At 37.1% G+C, this 23,657-nt stretch overlaps 1 protein-coding gene across 2 annotated transcripts in view; it reads left to right on the top strand.

Annotated features, from left to right (window-relative positions):
- LOC103902166 overlaps positions 1–23,657 on the top strand; it is a 66,525-nt gene that overhangs the window by 21,946 nt on the left and 20,922 nt on the right. Inside the window, exon 2 of one of the 2 annotated variants that reach the window (XR_657772.2) lies at positions 10,044–10,157. The exons of the other annotated variant lie outside the window; for it this stretch is intronic. The gene's annotated coding sequence lies outside the window, so the exon portion shown is untranslated. The remainder of the gene's footprint in view (positions 1–10,043; positions 10,158–23,657) is intronic. 2 annotated transcript variants of the gene reach the window in all.

Below are 23,657 nucleotides of genomic sequence, written 5' to 3'. Positions count from 1 at the left end.
AAGAGAAGGCTTTGGGAAGACCTTCTTGCAGCCTATCAGTACTTAAAGCGGGCTTATAGAAAAAATGGCAGCAGACTTTTTAGCAGGGCCTGTTGCGACAGGACAAGGGGGAATGGCTTTAAACTAAAGGGGGGTGGATTTAGACTAGATATAAGGAAGACATTTTTTACGCTGAGGGTGGTGAGACAGTGGCACAGGTTGCCCAGAGAGGTGGTGGATGCCCCATCCCTGGAAACATTCCAGGCCAGGTTGGACGGGGCTCTGAGCAACCTGATCTAGTTGAAGATGTCCCTGCCCACGGCAGGGGGTTGGACTAGGTGGCCTTTAGAGGTCCCTTCCAACCCAAACCATTCTATGATTCTAAGATGGAGAAACACTGAAAAGTATTTCATGTCCTAACTTGAAGGCATGGAGCATTTACATGGTAATGCCTATATATGCTAATTTAATTAGTAAAATGAAGGTATTACATACCATACTACTCAAAAGCAAGACTCACTGCATGCACCAAAATATTGTTCAACATACTGTGAAGAAAATTATTTATTAAAAATTTCTTGTTGAATAGTATGATTTATGTACTTATGAAACAAGTTTGCCATATCAGTCCCACTTCCTATACTAACTTTACTCAAGGAAAAAAATATTGTACAGAGGTTGGCAAAAAAAAATAAAGTGTAATGTCTGTGGTTTTCTTATTTAACAAAACTCCTTTCCTGTATCATAAATGAAGGCTTCCACTACACCTATGTCAAGTATACAAGCTAATAAAAGAAAAGAACTTTCAAAGAAAAAAAAAAAAAGAAAAAGTGCTGGCTGCTGACAAAAAAGAATAAAACTTGCTGTTTGTGAGAATGGAAAATTATCCCCATTCAGGAAAAAAAGCAGTGGAAGAGGAAAGTATCCTGACCTTTATTCTGACTCCCTAGATGCTTTGCTATAAAAACAAAAAATCCACTTATTTAATTGGCCACATTATAATTATGTTACCTGGAAGAAATAATACTTCTGGAAAGAAGCAGCCCGATGTAGTTATAAAATTCCTTTACGAGAACATTTAAGTAAACAAACAAAAATCCAGTTTCATCATAACATATTACCATCTCCTGGCTTTTCAAAAAAATACAGGTAGCTGTGTTTAAAGGAGTGAGATCATACACAGATTTGATGAGTCTAAGCTTAAACTAGGACATCAAGAAATAATAATAGCAGCAGGTATTCCCTTATTCCTCTGCTGCAAAAAAAAGATGCAACTCCTTACTACACATTATTACTTCCTCCTCTGATTGACAGTGGTGCATGTCAGTTTGAGTCTCTGATGGTTGAAATGGGTATCACAAGAAATTTTGCTTTTGTTTTTAAATTATTGTTGTACGTAAAGCAAAATCTTCCCTTCCAGGATCAGCATTTGGAGTATTGGCATTTCTCTCTCTTTTTTTTTTTTGACGCTACTACTGACTGTCACGGTAGAGAGAGCAGTGAGGACTCCCAGGGCATTGCCCCTCCCTTCTCAACCCCTTCTAGGTTGTATGACAGAGAGAAAGACTTCAGAGAGCCAGGAGTCTTCTCCACTCTATAGCATCAGCTAGCTTTTTCTGCTGAAATAAGTGTCTGTCACTTTACAGAAAATAGTATTTTAAAATCTTTTAATGCTAACAAGTATCTTCTGTTCCACATTTTACAAACAAAAAACCAAAAAGTTTAAACCTTTTTTTTTTTTTTTTAATTGAATCTCTAAAGTGAACACCTTTGAAAATTAAATGCCTAAGCTCACATATCCTATTGGGAATCCATAGTTTTTACCTGCTGGTAGCCCAGAACATTTTTTCTTTTGCATTGCTTACCAGCAGCCTGGAGAGCTCCTATGCACAGTAGGGTGAACTTTCCAAAAGCTGGCCAGTATTAGTTGTGGTAAAAGTAACATTTCAGGCAAATTCTTTAAGTCATAATCCATCTGCATGCATCTTCTTTCACACATTCACAGCAGTTTACAGTATTTTCACCTATACAATCATTATTTCATTTAAAAAGAGGATGAATGGGAATACCTTCTTTAAATTGTGTGCCAAAATTAGGTTACTGCTTAAAAGAAATAAACAGAGCTTCCCAACTTCTGTGAATTAAAGGGATTTTCAAAACAATTCCTACCCTAATGTGAAGCACTATAAAAATAAACCCTTTGAATACTTAAATAATAATCTGGAATGTAATTAGAAACCTTAAAATTTGAAGTTGAATGTAAATGCATTTTCCTTCACTTTTCTTCTAGTTAGGTTTCTTATAATAAGCCTACTGCTGAATCAGAAATAAGCTTCTCTTCACCCTTGAGTAAATTAGACAATCAAAAATATTTTAGAAAGTTGGAGAAGGAATGCACCAGGTCCAATCACAAACACCAAGAAAATATGCTCAAAGTAATTAAAAATCCTAGAGGACAAAAAGAAATATTGTGTTAAAAGGTGTGATATAATCAGGGTACCTACAGTTACTTTGAACATTGCAACTAACAGAGTGGGCTTTGCATAATACCCTATAAAAAAACCAGCCTTCATCCTTTTGGAAAAAGGCAAAAGATGATACTTCCAATACTATATGTAATAAACAGGAAATCTAGATAACATCCTGGAAACTGCTACTTATCAAGAGTTTCACGTGGAAACTATGTACCTATAAGGTTTAAGATAACAGAATTCTGCTACCAGTACCCAGTCCTGTTAGGACTGTAGTTTTTCATATTAGCATCTTTTAGATTAAACTGGGTCTATATCAGGAACCAAATTTTACACTATTCTACTATTTACTATACTTGTTACTCTCTTTGAAATATGTATTTAATCCCTCTACATGTACCGGTGCACACAACACCAGTAATGTATAATCTGACAATTCAAAGAATTCAAACTGTCCACTGATGGGTCACCTTTCTTTCTAAAAGAAGCACCCTAAACATGAAAATTTCTTCCTTAGTTATGCAAAACGCACATCAAAAGCTGAATACAAGGATTAGGCTTGATATGAAAATTCTCTCTGGGATGTGCAATTGAAGATACTCAAATTGCTTATCAAAAAGGCTTGTATATTGTTTTCTTTTTATTTAGAGAAATTTCTAATCCTAGATCTATTATGTGCAGCATATAAACACCTGATTTTCAAAGGTCCCAAATAAATGAAGAATTCACACAATTTTCTTCAAAGCTTTGCTGTGTAACGTGAATTTTTTTTGTGGTAAAGAAAATGCACCTTGTCCACAATAAACTTCCCTCAGGAACTGACTAGTTATTACAGTTCTGAGCTAGGGAAAAAACTTGACATAATACCTTATAGTTACCCTGAAAGCACACCTTCAACAGTTGCCTTTTTTACTTTTTCCTATTACAATAGTCATTTGAAGTGACATCTGAGATATCTATTTGCAGTAAGAACCCAAGCACTTGTGTCAAGTAGCACCGTATTCCATAAGCTGTCTCACTTAAAAGCTGTAAGTCTAGCTGGATACTGGCATGTATGATTCAAGGTGACAGAACTCAGTACTTAGCAGGGGAGGGAAATGCATGTAGAAAATAACAGAAGTTCAGTTATGAACTATGGAAATATATAACCTCATTCAGTTGAATGGAAAAAGCCTATGCTTAAAGTTAGGTACATGTGCTCAAATCTCTCATTTAATGAGTCAACAATAAAAGAATATTGCCAGTAAATGTTTTAACCTGACCAGGTATTGTAAATACTGTGTCTTCTCTTTGGATATAGTCTGTTGCTTTCATAGTATCAGCTACAGTCAGTGGAAAAAATAAACAAAGTTATGGGATACAATGTTGGGATATCATCTTTGAATTTACTGAATTCCTTCCAAAATGCCTTATGGACGGACTATTTAGTATTCATCGCCATGCTTCTGTACGGCAACGGCTGTTAATCTTCTAAAACGTACAGAAAAGGAAAAACATTAGCTCTACAAACAGGCTTATTTTGGCCTATCTTGTCATTTTTAGTAGATGAGCTGTTGGGCTTTCTACAGGAAAAAAAATAATTCTAGTAGTTAACTGTAAATTAAATAGCCAAAGTAGGAATTTACTGTCTAGTGTATCTAAGAATCAGTGAAACAAATTCACTTTTCTTCTCTTTTCAAGGTCAGCACTAAGATGACATACAGTCTGTATGACACAGTTGTATCATATAGTCAACATGCCAGACGATGAACCCATAATTTAACAAGCTCAGACTTAAGGTCCAGCACAAACACAGAGTTAAATGCGCTTTCCAGTGCTTCTGAATATTACATTCAGTCATCGCTGCTCCCTAGAAAAACAACCGTCCCCCCAACCACACACAGAGAAACCTCCTCCTTTTCCTCCCCCTCTCCCCCCCCCAGCGTAATCCAAAAACCAAAGTAAGTCATAAGTATGGCAGACAAGGGCAAGACTGAATTTTTGTCATTGCAATGTGGAGTTACTGAAATGACCTTAACAGCTCAGTGAGATAAATAGCACTGTTCTGGTTTTACACTGGTACAGAAGAGATGAGGATCTAACTCCCCTTTTGTTGTTTAACTGATTTTAACCAGAGGAATTGGGGAGGGGGAGGGAAGGGTTTCCAACTACTTTCTGAAAAGGTATCTTTGAAGGGAAAATACAGTCTTCAAAAAGGAAGAAAATTAAAAGCTTTTCCTCAAGTTTCCTTTCATTTCTTATCTTCCTAAAATACATATATACAGTTTGTTCCAGGAAATGTCTGAAATGCCTTCTGGTAGCTTTTAAATAAACACGAAAATCTCCTTTTGAGTTCAAAGAGTTTCAAATAATGACAGGGAAGAGTTCTTGGACTGTAACACAGATGTAAACAAAGGTCAAGAATCACTCTCAATAATTAAAATGCATTATCGTTACTTTTGGACTTTTAGCCTGCTATCACATAACTGAATTAGACTTGAGCAAAGCTCTAATGCGCTTCCACAAAAATCTTTTCCTGTACACTAAAACCAACAGACCTCAGCTACATTTCTCAGCTAGGAGCTAATGTTTCTGGGTACACGTTACTGTTGCAGTTTCATTTGTCAGTAAAGCCTTATTTACTTGCTTCCTGTTATTAATTATGGGAAACAGGATCTCTTCAAACTGTAGGAGAGGCTCTTTTAACTCCTGTCTAGACTTTCAAGACAAAATATTGACGAACCCTTTAATGTTTGTGCAGAGACACAAACTGAGTGGAAAAAACCATCGTTACCTCAAACAGCTTAAGACTCCTTATCACACATTCACAAAAAAAAAATCCTTTAAATCACTTGGGCTCACATCCTTATTGTTAGTCACTGAAGTAAGGTTTTCTTTCATAGTTGGATACTTTCTTCATCTGTCACACTGATTAATTAACAGCTCACAGTATGAGCCCTGAGCTTAAATAGCCTACTGAAACAAGGAGGAGAGATCAACATTAATATTCCATAAAAAGCCAAAGAGGAAAAATGCTTGCTTTAGTATGAAGGGATCTGTCTTCTAATAAAAAAAAATTAACTAATTTCTGTTTGGTTACATTACACAATGTGATGAAAGCGCATGGCCTGCGAGGGAAGATTGCGACGGAGGATTAGGACAAAAGTTAGAGAAGACTTTAAATGTTTTAAATTAAGCTATTGGTTGGAAACAACCAGGCCTTGAACACCAGTGAAATAATTTTCATCACCGTTAAAAAAAGCCAGTTTATCAACATGCAATAAACAAGTCTATAAACACAGTACTGTTGCCTGTACAGATATATGGGGGAAAGGCATGCAATTACATGAAATGGAGAGCTGCTAAAACCTTAAACCTAAAGCTGTTTTTAGCTGAAACATTTGTAGTTTCTCCCCCCCCACACACCTTTCCCAAACTGTTACAGTCCGGCAATTATTTCAAGAGTTTGACTTTCAACAGCTACGAGCTCTCCCCCTTTTCTAAGCCCCTCCAGTACTGCTGAGTGGACAAAAATTACAGATGCAAGAAAAGCTGACAAATGAGTGCAAGGCCCCTCCTCTCCAGTGCCTCGACAGTCGGAGCTCCTGCCAAAACATGCCTGAAAGCTAGTGAGGAGACAAAGACACAAAGATTCCATTTTCTCAGGGAAAATAGATTTCATGTAGAAACTACCAGGGAGAAGAATAGCACACTGGCACGTGTGTTGTTTCAAAAGCAGAGCAGGAATGAATGTTTCAAGAAAAAATGAAATCATATTTGATTATTCAGTAAGCTCAACAAATGCTGTTTAACACAGCTTTTTTTAAACTGCAAAGTGCTACACAGGGGGTGGGAGGGGGGAAGCTCCCATAAAGCTGGAAAAATATTTTCAGTCATGGAGAACCTTCAGTTCAGCACGATCCAAGCTAAGAGTTCACCACTGTTGCTCTAAATCATCTCCTAATAATGCAGTAGTACACATGCAACCAAAACAAAGTAAATCCAGCTTTTTTAGCTCAAATCTGTTTGAATATGTTTACTATTAAAAGATTCTTCCCCCAGGGTGTCATTAATAAAGTTGCAATGAGTTTAAAACCCTGGCACCTAAGCACTTCCAAGTTTGCAAGCTTTTCAGAATAAGTTTACTACTTTTGGCTTGTTACGCTATCATGACTGGCACTCATCACCAAGCTGGAACGGGTCTGCCTGTGAGCAGGGAGATCAGCAGCGAGGTGAACGCAGGCAAGCAGAGCAGAAGAAAAAGCAAGAACATTATTTCTCTTTGAAACTAGTCAGAAAGTTGGGGAAAAGTGCAACTGATGGTGGGAAGATTTGGGACAATTCAAGTTTCTCACTAATTTTTAAAAAAAAGGCTATTTACAACAACAGCATATAAGATTAAAAACTATCAATTATTTTAAGTATGGTTCCAATCCATTAGGACTCAGTAACAAAAGTAGCTACTGTTAAAAATAACATGAGCTCCCACCAGACCGGGAATTTGGGAAGTAGAGGTGTAAAATGGAGGCTTAGTCATCAGTAAGGTTTTCAAAATGCTCCCAGCTCTGATAATTACTGCTCATCAACATGTAGCATTCTTAGAAACTCTCTGCTTATAATAGCCCTTTTTTTCTTTTATGTGAGGCTGCTTCTACATATCTGGTGGCAGAGCCACCCAAATTCAGCTGAAGTCTTACAGTCTTTCAGCAGAAACACCAGTGTAGCATAAAGAGAACATAGAAAACATTACGTAATGAAAATACTAAAAATGTGATTAATGCCCTGAATTGACAGGTTTGCGATTGAGGATAAAATACAACTGCTGAGAGCTCTCTACAAGAGGACTCCCAGGGGCCCCCCTGCCCTGCAGGGAGCGCCGCAGGCAGCAAACCCAGCTCCCTACCCTCTCCTCAGCCTCGCGCTCCCCCTCCCTTCAGCCCGGCCACGCACCGTGGCATCTCCCCTGCCCACCCAGACCCAGGCCACGAGGATGTGGCACAGTTCTCACTCTGAACCCACGTGCTGCCTCACAGCCCTCGCTCTTCCCTTCTGTCTGCTCCTGAAGGCTGCTCTGATGATAGGCTTAAGAAAGAAAGGGCTGGTAATCCTCTGACTAACTAATAAAACCACTTCAGGACATCGACACTGATCATTATACAGGGATTGGGATAGTCAAGAACAATATATGAAAAAACAAAGATTGTGCTGAGAAACAACCCTATTCTCCTTATTCCATCTGAGGTGAAGGACAGGGAACACAAGAACAAGCCTTGAACATTACACATTCAGTTGCAAGTTTCATTTATTTTTCATTAAATTTATTTTTCACTACATTTCTTCACATCCCTTTGGCTGATCCCACTTATCCTCCCACTTGCTAAGTCCAGGCATTTTCTAAGTCTTCACAGCCAGACAGTATCTAAATGCTTTTTGTTCCTTTTATGCATTTTACCATCCCACCATCATTCAGCCCCTCCTCATCTCATGTTCCTGCTGCCACAAAATCCTCTCATCTGCTCTGATAAAATGCCATCCTCCTCATGCACAGCTATTCCCATTTGGTCTCCATTCTTAACCAGACCAAACCACCGTCACATTTCCGTTTCGTTAGCACAAAAAGATACTAAATGTTGGCTCACTACAGAGATGTGAAAGACGTCTGCATCTACCAGTTTGATCCTCTGATAGTTTTATTTTTCCTTCAAATTCTCATAAAGTGGATCCCAACCTCCTCCTGTACTTCACCTATAGAGAGTAGAAGAACTGCTGCACTTCAACACATAGATCAAGAGTGATTTGGTTGCCTGATTTCCAGAAATACTGCAAGAGGAGACTTAGTTCTGGGGTCAAACTCTGGAAGGACTACTAACAGCAGAGTTATATTTTAAAAAAAAGAAAAAAAAGAAAAAAAAGAAAAAAGAAAAGGGCTGCAGTTATTGACTAGGTGAGAGATACAGAGCAGAGAATGAAATAAGAAACAAGATTTGGGAATAAAGAGTTACAAACATGCTTTCTCTTATACAGCTGGTAAACTCATTCTTCAGACTAACATTACAAAGGAATCTTTCGAGAGAAAACTCAAGTCATATCAGATTATAGAAACACTGCAGCAGTTGAAAAATATTATCACTTGATTTCACATGTATAGTGACCTGTTCCCTCACTTAGTTAACACTGTTCCTATCTGAATGCTTTTAAAGATTACTTGAAGATCAAATCCTAGAATTATTTCAACCTATAAAAGCTGTTGAAAGTCAAAATGAAATCTTGCATCTTTGTCTAATGCCTGTCGTTGCAACCAAGTTCATTTTAATGACCGCATGTCCAGGCAATACGTGGCACAGGGTTTGAAAAGGAAGGAGACTTATGTTTTAGTTGGCACTGGTACAGCATATGTCTTTAGCATAAAATTTATTAGCATTAATGGGCATTATGTAATTAAAGCACTGTGCTTTAATTCCCTGAGGGGTGGCAGGGTTTTTTTCATGTCCTATAAAATAGACAAATAACAAATGTGTGATTTTTCAAAGCTATTCAAAAAGTTCAAACTTGCATGTTCCTCCGTTAATCGTAATGGAGAAGGTGTAGCTGAACAAGATGGATCTGAAATTCTCAAAATGTCTTCCATGAAACTGCATGAAGGTTAATACTACAGGACCAGTCTTTTTAAGCATATGCTGTATAATTACAGTATTTTGCATACCACAAGCTCTTCAAAAAGTAATCATTAGACCATTGAAAAGTATAGATTTAAAAATATTTCTTTTTAGATTTAACATACCATACTTACTTGATACTAGCCTTATTCAGATGAGTCCAGTTTAATGAAGTGGCTTTAACAAGCAACTCAAACATTTGTTACTTGAGCCCTGGCATTTTCAATCCTGAATGCCAAGAATTTAGAATGCTTTGGGAATCCCATCACCTAACCTACTGCACTTCAGGGACAAGGGGTAGTCATTTATGTAGTTCTTTGGGTGCCTTTGAACATTGCAGGCTAAGGATGGGATGATTTTCAGAGCTACTGAAAAACTGCAGGATTTTTGCAGATTTCATCAGGATTGGTGCATGGTACCAATAAAGATCACACTATTACCTAGACCTGTATTGGAGTATTTAAGTGGGATTATTTTTCTTTACGACAGAAAATTAATTCAAAGCTACACTATGGAAAAAGACTGATGCACACAGGTTTAATATTTGAGTTTTCAGAGAAGGATCTTATCACTGCTTATCTGCAGCACTGAAAAATAAACCCAGAGCTCATTTTCTGGCAAATTTTTATTGTTTTATATGTCTGAATAATCTCACAAGAACAGCATGAAACAAAATACCATAGAACTATGTATTTATGATATTTAAATTATTGAAAATAAGGCTTATTCAAAGTATTGTGTCTCAGTTTAATATTCTGAATAATCTAATTTCACTCAGAGCTAAACGTGAAGCACAACATATTTTACCTGAAAATCCAAAGAATTAGTACAAAAACACTCAGACCTTTATAGTGACACTAGCGATTTTTCCTTGGGTAATGTCAAGACCAATTATCGGCTGACCTGTTGAGCATATCCTAAGCTATCACACAAAATCTTTTATTTCTTTGTCTTCTAGACAAATCACCACAGAGCTGCAGACCAGAAAATGAAGTGAACTGAGGGCAATTTGACCAACATCATCTGTGTCGATTCCCCAGAAGTCGATGAAATATGTTACCGGGTCTCCAAGGTACATCCCAGAGATTAGTTGGTTGTGCCATACAATTAGTAAATGATTAAAACAAGCTGTTTTCTTTGATTACATTAAGATACTTGCAGCAGTGAGAGCTATTACCTTCTACAGAAGAGTGTACCTTCCCAAATTATGTTGTTTATTAGCACTGCATTAACAATGTGCCACCTCAGCCAAATGATCAGGCAGCACAGTGGTCTCGGGTACAAGGAAAAGATTATTATGAAACTCCACCTACCTCATTTGGGCAAATCAAGTAAGTACATCCGAACCACACATTGCACAGAAATATTTGAAAGCTAGTTTTCATCTTGGACTTTTTGTGTATTTTGTGTCAAACCCATAAGCCTTCTTCAGAGGAATCAATAAGACAGGGTAGACACTGAATTAAACATATGAGTTTTTTAAATGGTTAAACATTTTCTTCTTTTCCTTTCATAAGAACAGGACCCCAGGTAAATGACGCCTTCTAATACAGCATATGAAAATCTCAATTATGGAAATCATTATTCTAGGCACTATGTGGCATTTTATATCCCCAGCAGGATGTTTTTCATCTCATCAAGAGTTTCCAAGGCTGTTTAGTGTTTCTGTATATGCAAAACATATTTAAGGGCCCCCAAAAAGATCTGCTAATTAAAAAAGCCTAGTCAAGTGGTCAGACAGACTGGAACTTGAGGATTATAGGTAAGAGGGATGAAATGAAGGCTTGGAAACTATAATTTCTCTTTCTGTGGTAGCAGCAGAAGCAGCTGTTATATACAAGGCAAATTAAAGATGTGGCTGACTAAGCCAGCAGTCTGGAAACAAGACATTGCAAAAACATAACAGCAAGTCATCTGCACCCCACTTTTAAAAAGCCAAAAGTGCTGACCATTTCTTTTCTCTCTCTCTTCCTGTTATTCTTATCTGTCACAAATATCCTCCAGCTGGTACCCTTCCAGCCCTTCATCACCAGTTCTAATTTCCCACCCCCGTCTTGGGGAGTTAATAGTAATTCCCAGGATCGTGGACAAGTGCTCCATAGTGGGAGTTGTCAGCAAACAAGAAAGGACACTTCTAAAAGAAGAGCAGGTGAAATAACACAGTTGCAGTTCTACTCATTTTTTTTTTTTTCATATAAGAGTTGTTCGTCAAACATGTAAAAACAATCTTCCCATACTGAGCAATATTTACCATTCCTTGAGAGCAGTTTCATCTGCCCAGTAAAATCAGCATCTAGGTACAGAAAGTTCTCTGATTAAAAACCAGACAGATTGCCACCACATTTTTTAGATACATTGGTTAAGTGTCTTATAATTGACTATTTTCAGAAAAAAACTTCTCTTTCTTCAGTTTCTAGCCTGTTTGCCCTGAATCTTTTTAAAATAAGTTAAAAATCACTGTGCCATGAACTAATGAGGCTGTATATTGTTTTCCGTATCAGAAAGTGATGAAAGATCTATGAATTATTGCAAAAATAAGTTACTTAACAATTAAAAACCAACAAAAACACTCAAAAATAACCCTTTGTCTTTCTTCAACAGCAGGTATGGACTTCCTGTTAGAAACAGAAGAAACATTAGTTGCCTTGCTTAGAGTTTTTAGGTCAAACAGTATTGCCAACCTAGAATTTGTCTCAATTTATATTAGCATAAACCTGTGGAGTATTTTTGATCTCAGTTTATGCATCATGAATGAACATGTTTTTCATGTTTCATATGTTTATTTGTACTCAAAACAAGCCCATCATTTCAGACTTGTGGTAGAGGCATTTTTTTAAGTGCTGCCATTTCAGTACTACTCTAATGATGTTATTAATAATGTTGCTGCACTGAAACATTGCATCTGATTTGAGGCACACTCAAGCCCTCTGCAAACAATTATTCATTAAATACATTTCAAAAATGTTTATGAGATACAATGAATCTTTAACAGACAAAATTGATACATGCAAATTAAGTGCCTTTTCTTATCAGAAATTAAGTTTAGGTGGCATGGGGCCTTTGTCTGATGCCTTTACATGAAACAAATCAATTGCCATTTTGCATTTTCATACAAGTCTAAGAATATGAGAGAACAGCAAAAGAATTCTAAAGGTTAAAACCCATATTCAGTACAGTCGTCCCCCTCCGTTAGAGTGGGTATTTGGGGAGGTTCTTTACATCTCCTCCCACACAGTTTCTCTGCTTCATAAGCAGAAGCCAGCTGCTGGTTCTTTAAAGTCGCACAGTTAGTTGACATTTACCATTACTTTATGGTTTCCATTCTATCTTAGCAAGGAAAAGAGGTAGAAAATTACTTTTAAAGCATGAAGATTAAATCTTTATATTTCTAATTCCCCCAAAACTGGAGGGGCCTGCAGTCAAGGTTTTTTGGTGGGGCATAAGGAAGGTACAAAAAGACAATGCTGTGCACCAGCACAGAGAATAGGACTAACGAGTCCTGGCTTTACCATTACTATTCTTTCTCCTGGAAAGCACCTCATTGCAACTCTTGACCAGCAGTGCTGATTTTGTTGTTTATTTCCCTTTCAATCTCAGTCTCTAAAAAATGTTGTGTAGAGCATCGATTACCTTTCTGACTCGACAAACTTGGCAGCATTATTTAGCAACTGCCATAAAAAGAAAAAAAAAGTCCCGCATATATACCTATAATACAGTGATTTGATTGTAGAGATGGGAGAAACAAGAAAGAGGTCTAGGACACGCCAGAAAACTTTACTTTTCCAGCGCAAGGAGAACATTAAACCCCGCTGAAACCTATACAAAGTAAGATATTAAGTCCTGCAAACAACTGCGTAGTGCACCCATGTGAAAGATTGCCATTATGGTGTAACTCCCCCCTCCAGACACACACTATGATATAGCCCTAACGTCCGACTTAGTTCCCAAATAAGCACACTGATACAGGTCTGTTTAAGGTTTGTCTTTCTGAAATTTATCTTGAAAAGAAACTCAATTATGAATTTTAAATATATGAAATTCTTACACGAAAGTACAGATACAAAATAGTAGTGTCACGGCCACTGTTTCAACAGTGGAATACACTTTCTAAAATTATTTTCAGATGAATAGGTATTTTGAATTCATAAAAAAGAAAATATAGTTAGAGATGGCTCTCCTCTAGGGCAAGTTCACACATGAAGGAATCAGGAAAACAGAGGCGATCTGATAAGCAAAATTCCCCCCCCCAAAATCAGGAAGTCAAAAAAGCCATACCTGTAGTTAACAGCCCACTAAAACCCTCAGTAAAACTAAGCTCAGAAGTCAGTCAGCTGATAATACTGTGTTTATTTAATGGACTTTTACAGAGCAGAAATCCAGAGTACATAGCCTTTTATCTGATGATATTTACCAACAAAGAGCTTTAAAAGAGGTCGCATTAACAGAATTGCTGTAGATAGGAAAAGGAACTTGGAACATGCAATTACTGGATGGCCCCAAACTTCATCTGATGTGTTTAAGAGCCACAGAAGAAAACCATCCGAGACAGCTCAGTACAGAGAGTGCCAGAAAATACCATAGTTTTTTTCTAGGTCTAGGTCAGGACATTTGAAGACATCCATGACTGCATATGATTTCTTTTTCCTAAATCAAGGCTTCCATGACTGAACATCATAGAGGCAGTTATAAAAGTCATACTGGCTCACAACATCTGCAGGAACTCAGTAGTGCAGCTGTTCACTGCACACATGTTAAACAGGCAGCACTAAAAACTGTAAAAACAGGTCAAAGCAAAACCAAAAAGGACCTGAAGTGAAGAATTTCACATAGATAACTGGAAAAAAAAAAAAATGTAGAAACAACCTTTTCTCCAGGCCAGCAAGCTGAAAGCTTTAAGAGAAAAGCAGTTTGCAGCAATCTACACACAATAGGTCTTGAGCATTACTTCCTTTTATTGTGTATTGCACTTATGGGGCACTAGATTTTTCCAAACAGTATCCAAAGCATACTTTCAAGTCCAGCCAACAAACATCTGAATGTCACAGCAGCCTTTCAAGAGAAAGCTACAGTGCTGTGAGTTTTTAAAGACAGACTGAAATATTTCAAAGAGATCAAATATACTCCAATGCTACCTCCTCTTGTTCCCCTGAATTAAAAATGAAGAGCAGCTTATCTGGAAAGCAGAATCTAATTAAAAGTGTTCTTTTCTAAAGAATAAAGGAGAAAAGCACCAATCTTTAAACATGGTGGAAACCCATCTGGAGATGGACAGCAATATCTGTTTCTTTTTGCAAAGTAATGATTCAGAAGCACACCCAAAAACACATTTAAGTGATGAACGTTAAAACCTTAAGTAGTAAAAAAGAGGTGCATCCTATGGGAGCATGATCCAACCTTTTTTTCCCAACTGATAGAAGCTTTAAAGAAAATCAGACATACCTGTGTTCAAGTACATAAAAAAAAAAATCTGTAATATCTTAGCATGCATGCTGAACTTTGAAAGACATTTTACTGATTTTGGTTAGAATTTGTACTTCGGAAGAGATGCTGTAATAGTTGACAATAAAGTTAAGCTAAAGTTTTGCATGTATTTGTATGAATGGAAGAAAGGGATTCAGATATATTAGATCGATTATTTTTTATTCTTCCATAAAGAGTCACTTTGGCTTTATGAACAGGAATTTTTCCTCACAGCTGTTTTTTTCTGTTTTGTATTTTTTAAAGCAGCTCTCACATTGTCAATGTTAGTTCTAGTTTTCACTATGTGTAAATAAAGCAAAATATTAAGTACATATACAAGCATGCAGACAGCAAGATGCTTCTTTGCAAGACTCAGTGGGAAAAATGCAAGAATTTTCCATTGCTCCAAACAGAGCTCTTCAGCCACAGCTACAGCACCTTTCTCGCCATACACGTACAGTTGTTTCACTTCATTGCTAAGGGCAAACTTTATATCATTATTATAGCTTTTTCTTTACTAGACAACATAAACAATGGATCTATGCATTACTGTTAAGACTGATGAGAAAAGAGTATCTCTTTCTCAGAGAGATAAAGAGATTTTTGAAATTTGTTATTCTGTGTTAGACTACAGAGAGGTATGTCTAAATTATTTTAATTTTATTTTGGGGAAAGGAGGTCATAGCAAAGGAAAGAGGAGCAGAAAAACTAGACAGCATGAGCACTTTCCAGATAGATAGTAGTCTGATCATTAAGACTTTCACATAGGGCATTGGAAACCCAGGTTTCCAGGCCCTTCTCCAACAACAACAGAGCTCTGACATTCCGGAGGTACACCAAAAACACCAGGCTATCAACCATTCTGGGACAGCAAGGGGTCTTTTTTCTTCTCCTCATGCAAAAGGCCTTCCCAGAAAAAGTCCATTTAAGAATACATTTCTTTAAAACATCTTGCATTTTCCGCACAGGGGGGGAAAAAAAAAAGATTAAATTTTCAACCAGATGTAGTTACAGTTTTGTATACATCTGCAATTGCAGGGAAAAACTCCTAACAGAATGACAAAAAACATTCTTTCTATAAAGTTCTAGTAATACCTTTAATCATATTACAAGCTTAATACATTACATTTATTTGTTAAATTAACACAGTTGGACTTTTAGATCAAACAGAGAAGAGAGAGAGAAGATTATGATCCAACAAAAGCATGTTATAAAAACACTGCTGTTCAAAACAGGCCAAATATTTTCTTGTGCTTGAACCCTAACAAAGGGGTTTTTCCCTAAGGCAGTTATTAGGTGTTTTGTCTTCATTTTTGTTACCTTTTTTTTTTTTTTAACGGTAACATCAGTTCTACTGCTTTGTTAAATACACTCTAATCTGTTCTTATTCCTGTGAATAGCAATTTTCTTAGGACACTTTTTTTTGGTATTAGTAACAGTTGCGATAGGATTGCTTTCTCTCAAGTTTGCATTTTACAGAAGACCACAAGCCTCAGAAGATCACTGTGTGGAAGAAACACACTGGGCCAAGCAATCATGTCGATATTACACAAAGCACAGCCCAGTTCAGTATTCTTTCTACTCTGAAGGAGTCTCACGTCAGGTAGTGGAAGCTAACTCACTTATTTCTTTGCTGTTAAATATTTTTTTTCCCAGCATCCCCCCTTTAAACACAACTCACATTTTAACATTCTGGAGAGATGCCTACTGCTGCCAAAGGGCCACAAAAGATGCAGCCATTCCACCACACTATGGAGAAAGAAGGGGGCTGGTTACGGGGACCCCCACACCTTCCCTTTCTCACGTAGCCAAGTAAACGCCATTATAATTGATGCAGTACACAGAACAGAAGAGAGTGCTAATTGGGTTTAAAAGCTATACGGTTGCAGCCTCATTTAGGAAATGCCACCAGGCTTGCTTGAACATTTAGTAATAAACCTAGACCACAAAGCAAAGTGAATGTTCAACTCTACATGCCCAGAAGGGAGAGAAGATCCTTTTCTCTGTACTCCTAAGCCCATGTTAGCCCCTCCAGTCTTTCTCCAACAAAGTTGGATTCTAGGAATCCAGGAATCATCATCTCCATTTTTCTTATCCTGAAGGCAGAGCTGTACACTGTTGACAGTTACTATAATCTTGATTACAAATTTCTATTACAATAATACATCAACATCACCCGAAATCAAAGCCCTGTTTTGCTATATCTTGTAAAAAAAAAAAATTTAAAAACAGTGCTGTTTTCAGGCTAAACAGATTAGAAAAATAGAAGTGGCCACACAGAGTTTGGGAACAGAAGAGAAATTCATGTTTGGTGTTCCTCTTCTGCCACAAGTGGCAGTTATAGATACTACCTGAGAAGCTTTCTGCCCTTGATCAACTGCTCACTAGAGCATTTAAAATCATTTAAATGATCTCTAGTGACAATTTAAAACAAGATAATCCACAACCAGTATATCCACAGCATTTAATGGAATAATTGGGTGTGGAAGGAATCCAGGATCAGCTCCCAAACCAGTCATGAATATGTTCAAGAAATTTGAACACATGCACATTCAACCATGGTAGAACATATTCTGAAACAATACCAAAAAGATGGGAACAACCACAACTAAAGTGTTCTTGCATGCTTTGTTTTTACTGAATCCAAGCTTTATTAAGCTTTTAGTGTCCTATAAAAACAGTCCCTGAAACAGTGGGAGAAACACCAGAACTGAACATCTAGAAACACTTCCATAGATGGGTTTTTCTTCTTCCCCTCTATATACACGCTGTAATCATGACTACAGTAAGGAAGTAGCATGATGAAAGTGAAGGGTCTAGAGAGCAAATCCTATAAGGAGCAGCTGAGGGAGCTGGAGTTGTTTAGCCTGGAGAAAAGGAGGCTCAGGGGAGACCTTATCACTCTCTACAACCACCTGAAAGGAGGTTGTAGTGAGGTGGGGGTCAGTCTCTTCTCCCAAGTAACAAGCAACAGGACAAGAGGAAACGGCCTCAAGTTGTGCCAGGGGAGGGTTAGATTGGATATTGGGAAAAATTTCTTCACCAAAAGGGTTGTCAAGCATTGGAACAGGCTGCCCAGGGAAGTGGTGGAGTCACCATCCCTGGAGGTATTGAAAAGACATGTAGATGTGGTGCTGCAGGACATGGTTTAGTGGTGGGCTTGGCAGTGTTAGGTTAATGGCTGGACTCGATGATCTTAAAGGTCTTTTCCAACTTAAACAATTCTATGATTATATGAATGGCAGGTTCAAATAATTGGCTAGGTTGCCTTATATGCTGCTTTAGATACTAGCTAATTCCCCCCTTACATGGGATTCGAGATGCCATTATTATATCCTCAAATCTAAGCTCTTCTTGCACTCACTTGAGCAATATGAATGCATTTAAAGACTGCAATCCATAATATAGTTTCCTTCATACGGTATATACACATCACTACAGCCACAGTGAAAGTATTTCAACAGATACAACACTATCAGATAGCCAAACCATATCCTTGCTGTCCAACAATTACAGCACCACTCCATACAGAACAGGAACATCTGGAATTCTGCTCTCATGAGGGCAGCTGGGACTGCACTGCTACATCAGGAAGTGAACTGTGCTCTCCTCAGGGTTTTAATTGTTACAGAATATACTCAGGGCTTTTAGCAGAAAAGTAGCAACCATTTTGTTTACTGAAAGAATTACTTGTGTACAAGGCATTTATTAGGAAAAAATTATCTAAGTGCATAATATGCTTGTATGACAGAGAAATTGTGCACTTTCACTCTGTATTTAAAATCCAGTTGTGCATGAAGAATAGTTCCCTTTCATTTCAGAAATTATTTCTTAAGTAGAAAAATAGCATTATACCTAAGACTGATTTTACCAAACCTGCCACTAAGAAGAGTTTTTTCACTAACTCCTGTTCTGATCTTATTGAAAAAACAGGTTGGGAAAATGCTAGCCATTACTTCTCTCAAGTTGTGCTTTGGTTTCACATTGCTCCTCCCAGAGGGTTTATGGCAACAAGTGCAAGAAAAATTACTCATTTCTCTTTAGCCAAACTCTTTTACATGACAGGGAAGTGACCACTTGCAACCTTGATTCATATCAGGTAAATGAAGCCAGGTGAAATTAACTTCTTACCATAACAGCTGTCATGCCCTCTCTAGCTTTTTCCAACACGCATGCACATCTTCACCCTTTTTTTCTCTTCTGTGCAGGTAAATCACAGGACTGTGGCTCATTAAATATTACATTAATGCTCATTTGGCTTCACAGGACCGTAGCCACTAGATACTACTCAAATACTATCTGTCTGTTCTGTGTGAAGTACATGCACACCATCCTAGCATCTCCAAATGCTCTTAACTAAATTGTTAGTTAATCCTTGAGCTTTTTTGTTTATTCGTATTTATTTTTCCACTTTTCAGCAACTGATTAATTTTTCTACTGATTATGCTGTTACAACAGTTTTCAGAGTACAGAAAAGGTGGAGATGTAACGTTACTTTAAAGACCATAAATCCTTCTTCCATTCAGAGTCTTTGAAGCAGTATCAGTAATAATAGTACAGTTAAGAGACCAATATCGGTCCGTCTCCATGGAGTATATATTTTCTGATCTTGAGGGCACAAGTTATACTGATAAAGAAATCAGAATACTACTTCTGTGCTATTCAAGCTGACAGTTTCAAATCTGTTAACAACTTAATATAGGAAAACATATGACAATTTCTGAAATATTCTATTCAATATTTTTAATTTCAAAGTTTCTTCTATTCTTAAAAATCATCTGATACTTAAGCCCAATCCCTCTGAGCATTATGAAGAACATTAAGGCCAAGTAAGTGGGGGAAGGTGACAAATACACTGCAAGTTTTTCTAACATTTCCCCTAAATTGCCTACTAGAACATGTTGCAACTTAATGACCTGAAGATTATGGCTATAATATTAAAACACTGGTCTTTTCTTTCAAAGTCTGTGACCCCTCACAGGTATTAGCAATTTGGTTTGTGAGCAGCTGTTACAATACTCCTAAGCACTTCCTGACTCTTACTATTCTTACAAACACTTCCACTAACTTGAAGGAGATTCCAGCATAGGTGATTAAGCTCTAGGTAAATTTTAGTTTTCTATGGGTTTCAAGAACAAGGGGAAAGAATTCCTAGCCTGCCAGGCCAAGCTTTTGTGACAAGGGTGCTGGGGGGGGATCATTATTTTTCGAAAGCCACACGCAAAATTGTAAGAATTTTGAAAGTAGATAGTCCCCTTCAACACTATTTTAAGCAATCGACATATGTAAATTCTACATTTACAGTAGAAGCATTTCCTGTCATTTTTATCTTGCATGGAAAGACATAATAGAAATTAAAGACGCAAAGGTTTAATCAAAATTCACACTTGTAGGTTGCACATCTGTGTAAATAGTACATGATAAACCTATGAGCTCTGTGCGCAGACACACACAAGTCTGTTTGCAAAACACTGAATTTGGAAAGTTCAGCACAAAAAGTCAGAGGCTTCTAGTTATGTGAACTACTGTTTATTTCAATAGTGGGTACATAAGAGGTTGTTTTAATCACTGTGACTAGCCATAGCAAGTAAGTGCAGTCACACTAAGCCAAAGGATTTCATAAGTAATGATTCCTTTGAGATAGCAAGGAAAAAAATGTACAGTAGGAACTGAAAATAAAAGGAATCTCATTTCTGTTTGTGTGATTTCTGTTGCACTATCAAGCAGAAAGACAAACTGTAACAAAAATGAGGTATTAGTACATTGTCAGGGCAGTGAAAGAAGAAACTAGCAACAAATATACGAAGAGGAAATAAAGGGAAGCCAGGTTCTCTCAATACTTGTATATCCCAAGACCCAAAATTTTTATATTTTACTCATGACACCTCCAAATAATGATAAGAAAGAAAATTATGATTTCTACAAGGCAGAAGCTAGAAGTGGTGCAGTTCCCCAACATACTCCAAGGTTATATCTGTTGCATTTGCTGTCAAAAGTTGAGAAAACTTAACCTTCCGAAATTTATAACGTACAGGCATAATTTCTAGTTAAAATTCTTGGATTCTTGGACTGCCTGACAAAGAAACTTTATTTAGAGTCACTAAACACTTCTTTGAAGAATCCCCTCTGCCCCCTGCCAATATTAAGAAGTACTGATTATAATAGCCACGCATAGCGGTTTAAGCAAAATCTTTCTTCAGTAATATTCAGAAGGGAATAAACACAGACAATTGCTTTCACTGGGCCAATGTACCTTTTTGCATTTTATTGACTGTTCTGATCAAGATTCCTTCCAAAACCAAAGCAGTCATAAGATTTCTTTTTGCACATTCTAGTACCAGATTTTGGAAGAACCTGAGTTGTTATATGAATGCACAGATCAGCAGAAAGCCATTTTGATGATCACAGATTTGAAAGACTCTGCTTCAGAGAGGTAGCTACACGTGACAGATACCAGATAATTCTCAATAAATAACTTCTGCTAAGATCCAAAGTTTTAGGTTAATGCGGTAGCTTTATTTTTCTTCTCTCTTTACCTTCAGTATAAAGTAGATCCATGTCATATGTTCTAGCAGAAAAATATGCATTGAATTTTAGGTATTGATTTGTTTTTAAGTGAGAAAAGGCAGGCAGACATACACGCACACATTTACCACGCTTCGAATGCGAGACTTGTACTATAAAGAGAGAGCCTTTCTGAAACCTCCTACCTATCCCTTTAGCAACTATTACTATTTAGTTTTCATTTATTCACAGAACAGAAGTTGGATTTAAACTTTGTTAGTACCGCGTGAATATTTTGAAAGAGTCCATCCACTTAGCCAAAACTGGAAACATATAGTATATACATGGTATAGTACCAGACTTATATACAATGAACCAGTTTAAAGGGGGAAAAAAAAAGCCCAAGTGCAATTTACAAAGGCTTCATTCTTTTGTTTGCATTCTATCAGTATAAAGAAATAATGCAACTATTACAACAGTCTCCTGCTAGAAATGGCAGAGCACTTTAAATAAGTTTCACTTACACAGCATTTCTTCTCCTCTTTTGAAATACATGCTTAAAAAAAGCTTCACAATTAACATTGTACACATTTTGCAAGGTTCTCAAAGACCAGGAGCTGTTTCTGGAAAGACTGACTCCAATTCGGCAAACAATTACAGCATACATTACACTAAGGTGCATTAAATGTTTGGCTTCTGTGAGGGTGTGGAAACGTGCTTACCCACAGTTAAGTTCAATAAGCAAAACAAAGTCAGTTATAATGTAAAATGGGGTAAAAGAAAAAAAAAAAAGAAAAAATAAAAAGGAGAGCTAGGGAAAGGACAACAAGTCTAAAAGGCAGAGAACATTACAACAGCTGAGTGGAAACAAATGAGATATTATAACCAGGATGCAGTCACAGGACTATGTGTAACTCTGTTACAGCTAAACACCAATAGCTGCTGGTGAAATTAGTTCTGTGTGCTACTTTAGTAAAAGTATAAAGAAGCATATTCAAAAGCCAATGAGCACAAAGAAAACATAGTCATGACTATTCACAATTGCGAATTCTGTACTGAATGTGTGAACGGGACATGAGTTAGGCAAAACACAAGCAGCCTCCCTTTGCCTGGGATCTTTGTAGTGACACAAGCCAAGCAATCTAAACAAAATGTCTGTCTGTGCGAGGAGGAGGGGAAGAAATAAAACCCCACAAAAACAAAAACTGCTTTCGTCATGGAAGAATGGTAACTTTGGACAACATTTGGCACCACAAGTTCAAAGGGCTATTTTATCTGCATTGTAAGTACAGACTCAGAGATTTTACAGTATTCCTGTCTCCACGCTATTGCTTTTTGTGCCATTAATGGCATTTAAATTATAGACCTGCTGCAGCCATGTAGTCAAAACACCACATCACCCGATGAGACACTGTATTATAATGTCAGTGTGTGTTTTAACTGTTCTTTCATATACTGTACTTCTCATCAATCACCCTCTTTCTCTGCCAAAGAATAGATACAAGAGACAAGCCTATCTTTAGACTCCACTGAAATTTCTTACTCAGACGGCTGTAATACTTCATTCATCATATAGCCAAGACTCCTCTTTACACCAACAAAATTTTTAGAGGTACAAATAGTAGAGAGCCAGATAAAAAAAAAACATTCATGAAGAATTTAAAATGAGAATATAGGATATGGTTAGGGAGTCAGATAGTTTGTTTAAAGCACATTATTTCTAACTTCTAAACTAGATCAGGTGGGATTTTTTTTCTTTTGTTTTTTAAATATTAGGCATTTTGTTTCCACTTTCAGTAAAATATTCCAGATTACTGAAACACTTTTGGTTTTAGTTTTGTTTCTACCTGTAGAAGCAGGTATTTATTGACCTGTACATATGTACAGTTATTCACAATAACAAATATTGATTAAATAACAATTTTCACTTTGACAGCCTCTTAAAAGAGAATACATTCAAATTTCTAAACAATTGTGTGACAAAATCTGAGACATTTCTTCTTCTAAATTATTCTAACAAAGTTAAACTAGCCATATGAAGTCACTAACAGAGCTAGATACTGAATCCAGATTTTTGGCCTGCATTGAAAACTTTTTTTCCCATCTCAAAAGCCCAAAGAAAGCTGCTTCAAGGTCACAAAACTGCTTTTTGGGGGGGTCTGCTCCTATAAGCTGGTCTGCTGCTCGCAGCCCTCAAACAGCCAGCTCCACCTAAGATGAAAGGATTTATTTATCTAAGGAAGAGTTTTCAAGATTTCATGGTTTCCTATTTTCTGCAATGTAAAGTATGTACTGTTCATCAGTCTGAACACTCAGACCCTCAAGTTAGTGTTTCAAGGTTTTCATACTAAGAAAAAAAAATCACATTATGACATTAGTCAGCTAGTTTTATTCTGTACTGCCTTATTTCTTATTTCTAATGCCATATGCAAAATAACTAATTTTTGCTTATTAAAAGGCATAGTCTCAACTCAGAAGAGCTAAATATCAGGAATCCATGAAGTTTTTTGAGCATGTTCTAAACTTGCCAGGATTATCTAGGGCAACTGAATATATTCAACAGTTCAGCTAAACTTTTAAAATTGTTTCCACTGGCGGGGCAGGGCGG

Source organism: Aptenodytes forsteri, unplaced genomic scaffold, assembly GCF_000699145.1.
Source record: "Aptenodytes forsteri isolate BGI_AS27 unplaced genomic scaffold, ASM69914v1 Scaffold181, whole genome shotgun sequence".
Classification (NCBI taxonomy): Eukaryota; Metazoa; Chordata; class Aves; order Sphenisciformes; family Spheniscidae; genus Aptenodytes; species Aptenodytes forsteri.
This window is presented reverse-complemented; position numbering and strand designations above follow the sequence as displayed.